We start from the raw sequence: 6,447 nt of genomic DNA on the forward strand, positions 1-6,447 counted from the left end.
TCAGAATAAAAGTTGCCCTAATTATAACTGATAATCAAGTCTGAGAGTGTGGTGATTAAGAATGTGCTGGGAGAGCGAGTAATAATTTTTGCAACAAGTATCATTAGATTATGATGATGTGATTCCAATTTGGCTTGGAATGCTGTTTATAATTAGGATGCAGTATTAATTAAAAAGACAAATATCCAAGAAAAACTACCTATTTATTTCATCAGGGCATATTAATGAAGTAAAGGAATTATGCAAGATAAAATTTTGGTAATTTATCTTTGAAATGGGATAAATTTCTGCTGAAGATCCTTTTCTCTACATGAAAAGCATGCTATTTGAATGCTAAATGTTCTGTGCCAATGAAGGATTTTACTAGACGGTTAATCCTGCTAAAATAGTAAAATATTTGCTTTAATCCAAAGAAACCTAGCCCTCTTCAGCTAATATGCACACAAAGCTTAAACATAGTAAACCTAATGAAGCCTCTAGATGAGGCTTTAAAACTTTTAATCAACCACCCGAAAATCTGAAACAGGCTGGTCCCTGTTCTTTTAGCACTTTCAAAGTCATCTGGGCCTGGGAGCTTGATAGAAGTGAAACTCTGAGATGGTAAGGAGGGTTTGGGTGTTTTTTTTTTTTAAATTTTTAACAAGGCAACTCTGTAAATAGAACTGGCTATAAATTAATGTCCATGCTTTGAATGACAGATGGTCTTTGAACAGTAAGCAGAAAGATCAAAATTACCTCTCATTATCTAGCCATAACTGATTCAGGACTGTTATCCGTGGCCTTTTCTAACCTGCAGTGGAAATATGTGATGCAAGAACATTTGGAATTGCCCTTGGAAATGACTTTAAAGTAAGTCTGGGAGACATTGAAAGCTGCCATGAGGGATGAAAGAATTGGCTCCTTTAAAATCTAGGAGCAACCCAGTTCAAACGGCTAAAATAGAAGACCAGATCAAAATTTGCAAAGAAGAATTGGTCCATGAGTGAGACGGGCAGTCTCTGAATGTGATGAATAAATAAGTAAATAAATATGCAAAAAGGGCAAGCTATTGTGAAATCCTTAAACTGAAACTAAAAAGAAAACTTTAGATAAATGAATTCTAGTAAAATAAATCTTTGCTAGGTTAAGTAGTACTAACATAAGTCTGATAATGAATATTCCAGACATTTAGCTGCCATATTGAAAATAAAAATAAAAATGTAGTTCATGACCTGTAGAGTTCAGATGGCTTTAAAACTTTTAATACAACAATAGTTCATGAAATGCTTAAGTAATGTTATGTGGACCTATGTACAGTACAATCATCCTAGGAAGAAAAAATAAAAAGTTATGACATATTATTGTAGCTTTCCTTCCATTTCTAAGGAACAGAAGTATAGAATGAACCAATATTGTTGCAGAAAAAGAGAGAATTAGGGTTTAAAAGGTAATAAAGCCACTGTCCTGCAAAGTATTGTGTAAGTCATGTGCAGATCTACTGATTTTTCATTTACGCATACCTTGTAACAAAATTCTGGAACATGATCCACTCTAACTGCATTAGAGCACTAAAAGTCGAATGATGGATGCTTGCTACTATACTGGTTTAGGAAATTTAAATTATGTATCTTCTTATAGTTACACAACTGAATTCCATAAAGCAAAACAACTGGAACTTTAGCTTTTAATATTTTAATTGCACTTGGATCAAAACTATTCACATGTCACCTTGCAGATTTAATAATAGCTAGAAATGCTTTGGGAGTGTGTGTAGATATTATAATGATTTTGCTTGATTTTCCCAAAAAGGTAGAAGATTGAAAAGAAATGCCCAAATCTTTAAAGAATTTCACCTACTCAATAATTCTACTGGAGGAAGACACATTAGTGCTATACTTATGACATTCATTACTTTGATAGTTGAAAATGCAAATAATCTGCAAGCTATAGTAATGAAAGTCAAGGAGCAAGGAACACAGTGAAAAAAATAGGACTACAATTGACCAAGCTAATTATAACAGGTTCAGGAATGAGTCTGAGAAAGGACAATAAATATATTGAAGTGGTGGATAACTTCTGACTGTTCAGATTGATTATCAACAGTGAAGGAACTAGACATGCCATAGACTAACATATGGTAGGGGAAGAATGAATGACATGGAAAATATTTCAGATATCATAACATGTGTATATAAAGATCAGAATTGTGTGGGGAACAGTTTTCCTCATGACATTTTATGGAAGTGATGGTTGGACTTTGAAGAAGCAGAATAAAAAGGATGTTTAAGTTTTTGAAGTTTGGTGTTAAAGAACATTCCTGAAAATACCATCAATAGTGAGGAAAACTAGATTCTAGAACAAATAAAGCCAGTGTTCTCATTCAGGGCAAATAACCAAATTATCAATATTTTAGATAACTATGCAAAGACCTAGCTCTCCAGAGAAATCTATAATGCTGAGAAAAATGGAAAGAAAGAAAAAAGGAATGATCAGTGAAGCACATTTGCATCCTTTCATTTCAACAGAAGATGGCATAAGAGATTTATTTGTACTCGTGCGTAGCTTCCTGCATTTCTCTCTCTCTCTCTCTCTCTCTCTCTCTCTCTCTCTCTCTCTCTCTCTGTGTGTGTGTGTGTGTTTGTGTGTGTGTTTGTGTGTGTGTGTGTGTGAGAGAGAGAGAGAGAGAGAAAGAGGGAGGGAGGGAGAGAGGGAGAGAGGAGAGAGAGAGAGAGATGAGTGGGCATGGAGATAGAAATAGTATTTTTCTTTCTGGAAAATTATAGCTCATGTTTCTCATTATTGCCAGTTTTATAGAGATAGTTGCCATCAATTGATCACCCTTATTTATGTAAATATCAAGACCTTCTGATATGTATTATTAACACTATATACTAGTCAATGAAGTTTATCTTATTTCCTTAAATTTCCATACATGCCACAAAATTCTTTGACCTTGTTTACCCACAGATGGATAGATGATACTAATAAGAACAACATAATTACAATGATAATAACAATGATAACAACAATAATAAAGTTGGAAGGGACTTTGGAGGTCATCTAGTCCATCCCCCTGCTCAAATATGAAACCCTATACCATTTCAGACAAATGGCTATCCAGTCTCTTTTAAAAAACTTGTTGGAGCATTCACGACTTCTGGAGGCAGGTTGTTCCACTGATTAATTGTTCTAACTGTCAGGAAATTTCTCCTTAGTTCTAGGTTGCTTCTCTCTTTGATCAGTTTCCATTCATTGCTTCTTGTCCTGCCTTCAGGTGCTTTGGAAAATAGCTTGACTCCCTCTTCTTTGTGCCAACCTCTGAGCTATTGGAACACTGGTATCATGTCACTGGTAGTCCTTCTCTTCATTAAACTAGACCAGGGGTCGGCAACCGGAAAAAGGAAAAGAGCCACTCAGAACCGGTTCCATCACACAAACAAAAAAGTGGGAGCCGCAAAAAGTGCGCACGCGTGCGTCCACTCACGTGCATGTGCAAAAAAATTGCGCATGCACAAAATGGGAGGCACCTGCACGGCAACAGGTCTCCCCTTTGGAGAGGTGCGTGCCGTCCAATCCGGAGACCTGAACGTGGCAGCTGTGCAAACGGGATGGCGGCGGTTTTGAGAGTGCGCACGCACCTTCCCCAAGCCGCCGCCGCCGTCCCGTCTGGAGACCTGAATGCGGCAGCTGTGCAAACGGGATGGCGGCGGTTTGGAGAGTGCACACGCACCTCCCCCAAGCCGCCGCCGCCGTCCTATCCGGAGACCTGAACGCGGCAGCTGTGCAAACGGGATGGCGGCGGTTTGGAGAGTGCGCACGCACCTCCCCCAAGACGCCACCGCCGTCCCGTCCAGAGACCTGAACGCGGCAGCTGTGCAAACGGGATGGCGGCGGTTTGAAGAGTGCACGCGCACCTCCCCCAAGCCGCCGCCGTCCCGTCCGCCTTTATTCCTTACACGACGTCCAGACTGTGGCTCCCTCCTTTCCAGCCTCGATCCACCGGGAGCGGGGGACGGTCAGGGGGGGAGGAATGAGAGGGAAGATGCCGAAGGTCCGCCCCAGGCACCTCCTTGCTGCATTTCTTTTTTTTTACCAGGGAGGGAGGAGGGCTTACCTGCGTGGCTCTGCCCGGCTGGTCCTAAGAGTGGGAGGCGCAGCGAGATAGTCCCCCCCCCTCGAGAGAGAGAGAGCCCGAGAAGCCGGACCAGAGGCAGTGTCGGGTTTCTTCACCCCACCTCCCTGCACTCAAAGGTCGCCAAGCGCTTTAGCGGCCCCGTCGGTTTCTTCCGGCGAAGCTGCTACTTCGCAGACTGCGGGCAAATCGCTCCCCTCTCCCACCCCTCCTCCTTCTCCGACCGGCCGGGCCGCCAACCTCTTTTTTGCTGGTTTCTAAGACAACTGGGTAATGCTCAGCGCAGCCTGCCTGCGGGGACTGTCACCCCCGCGCGCGCGCACGGACATCCGAGCCCTGTCTAGGCCCGGGGAGGGGGGGAGCACACCAGGCAAACGCGGCAGGTCTCCGAACGGGACGGCGGCGGTTTGGAGAGGTGCGCGCGCACCTCCGCCCTTCGGAAAGGTGCGCGCGCACCTCAGAACGGGCGGTGCCACTCTCCATTTGGAGAGGTGCGCGCGCACCACTGCCCGTTCAAAGAGGTGCACGCGCACCGGGCGACTGGGAGCCGCAGGAGACGGCTCAAAGAGCCGCATGCGGCGACTGGGAGCCGCGGGTTGCCGACCCGTGAACTAGACATACCCAATTCCAGCAACCATTCCTTATATGCTTTAACCTCCAGTCCCCTAATCATCTTTATTGTTCTTCTCTGTACTCCTTCTAGAGTCTCAACATCTTTTTTACATCGTGGTGACCAAAACTGGATGCAGTATTCCAAGTGTGGCCTTACCAAGGCATTGTAAAGTGGTATTAACACTTCACATGATCTTGATTCTATCCCTCTGTTAATGCAGTGTAGCACTGTGTTGACTTTTTTGGCAGCTGCAGCACACTGCTGGCTCATATTTAAGTGATTGTCCACTAGGTAGGACTCCCGAGATCCCTCACAGTTACTACTATTGAGCAAGGTACCACCTATACTAAACCTGTGCATTTGGTTTTTCCTGCCTAAATATAGAACCTTACTTTTTTCACCATTGAATTTCATTTTGTTAGATAGTGCCCAGTGTTCAAGTCTCTCGAGATCCTTCTGTATCTTAAGCCTATCTTCTGGAATGTTGACTATTCCTGCCAGCTTGGTGTTGTTTGCAACACATCAGTTCCCCGTCTATCCCCTCATCCAAATCATTGATGAAGATATTGAAGAGCACTGGGCCCAGAACAGAGCCCTGGGGCACCCCACTGCACACTTCCCTCCATGTAGATGCAGTTCCATTGAGGACCACACGCAGGGTATGGCCAGTCAGCCAGCTACAAATCAATTTGGTGGTGATGCTGTCTAACCCACATTTTTCTGTCTTAAAGTAGTAGGTTGTGATCTATTTTATCAAATGCCTTACTGAAGTCCAAGTAAATTATATCCACAGCATTCCTCTGGTCCACTAATTTTGTCACCTGGTCCAAGAATGCAATAGGATTGGTCTGGCATGATCTGTTTTTGACAAACCCATGTTGGCTTTTGGTAATGATTTTGTTTTCCTCTAGGTCAGGGGTGTCAAACTGCCAGCTTGCGGGCCGGACGCGTCACGATGAAACCGCACCCACCCCATTGCTGGCAATGGGGAAAAAGCTCAGATACATCACGCGACGTCACGTCGCGAGTTTGACATGCCTGCTCTAGGTATTCACTGATTCATTGTTTGATTATCTTTTCCAGAATCTTCCCAGGTATTGAGGTCAGGGTGATAGGTCTGTAGTTTCCTGGATCCATTTTTTTCTCTTTTTTAAAGATGGGAACTACATCAGTTCTTTTCCAGTCCTCTGGTAGTTTCCCAGTGCTTCAGGATCTTTGAAAGATATAGTCCATCTGGTCCTGGGGATTTGAACTCATCTAGGCTGCACAGGTGCTCACTTAATTTCTTGCCTATCTTAACTTATGTTTCTAATCTGTTTTTTACGGTACTATTTTTGATAGGTTGGACTGTTTTTTCCCTTTGTGTAAAGACGGATGCAAAAACCGAGTTAAGTAGTTCTGCTTTCTCCCTGTTGCTTGTCACTTTCTTGCCACTTTCTCCCACTAACGGATCAATCATTTCCTTAACTTTTTTGTTTTTTACATGTGTGGTTCTAATTAATGGTTGTAATTGGGGAGGGGCTTTATTTTGATCCATGATTGCAGTAAATTAATTCAGTTTTTCATTCCTAAAACACTCCACCAAGTGTTGTCGATGATGATCAAGGATAGTTTCATTGAGATTTGGTTGAGTGAATGTGAGAATTTGTGTGCATATCTGACTCAGTTCTGCTCAGCTGAGTATTTGGTGCAGCAATGAGGATGACTGTCAAAAACAGTCAAG

This window comes from Vipera ursinii, assembly GCF_947247035.1.
Source record: "Vipera ursinii genome assembly, chromosome: 3".
NCBI lineage: Eukaryota > Metazoa > Chordata > Lepidosauria > Squamata > Viperidae > Vipera > Vipera ursinii.